Below are 337 nucleotides of genomic sequence, written 5' to 3'. Positions count from 1 at the left end.
ATATATATATATATATATATATATATATATATATATATATATATATTATCCCTGGAGATAGGGGAGAAAGAATACTTCCCACGTATTCCCTGCGTGTCGTAGAAGGCGACTAAAAGGGGAGGGAGCGGGGGGCTGGAAATCCTCCCCTCTCGTTTTTTTTTTTTTTTAATTTGCCAAAAGAAGGAACAGAGGGGGCCAGGTGAGGATATTCCAAAAAAGGCCCAGTCCTCTGTTCTTAACGCTACCTCGCTAACGCGGGAAATGGCGAATACTTTAAAAAAAAAAAAGAAAATATATATATATATATATATATATATATATATATATATATATATTT

The sequence above is a fragment of the Panulirus ornatus genome, chromosome 7, assembly GCF_036320965.1.
Source record: "Panulirus ornatus isolate Po-2019 chromosome 7, ASM3632096v1, whole genome shotgun sequence".
In the NCBI taxonomy this organism is placed as follows: domain Eukaryota; kingdom Metazoa; phylum Arthropoda; class Malacostraca; order Decapoda; family Palinuridae; genus Panulirus; species Panulirus ornatus.
The sequence above is the reverse complement of the archived record's forward strand: the minus strand, read 5'-3'. Positions refer to the sequence as shown.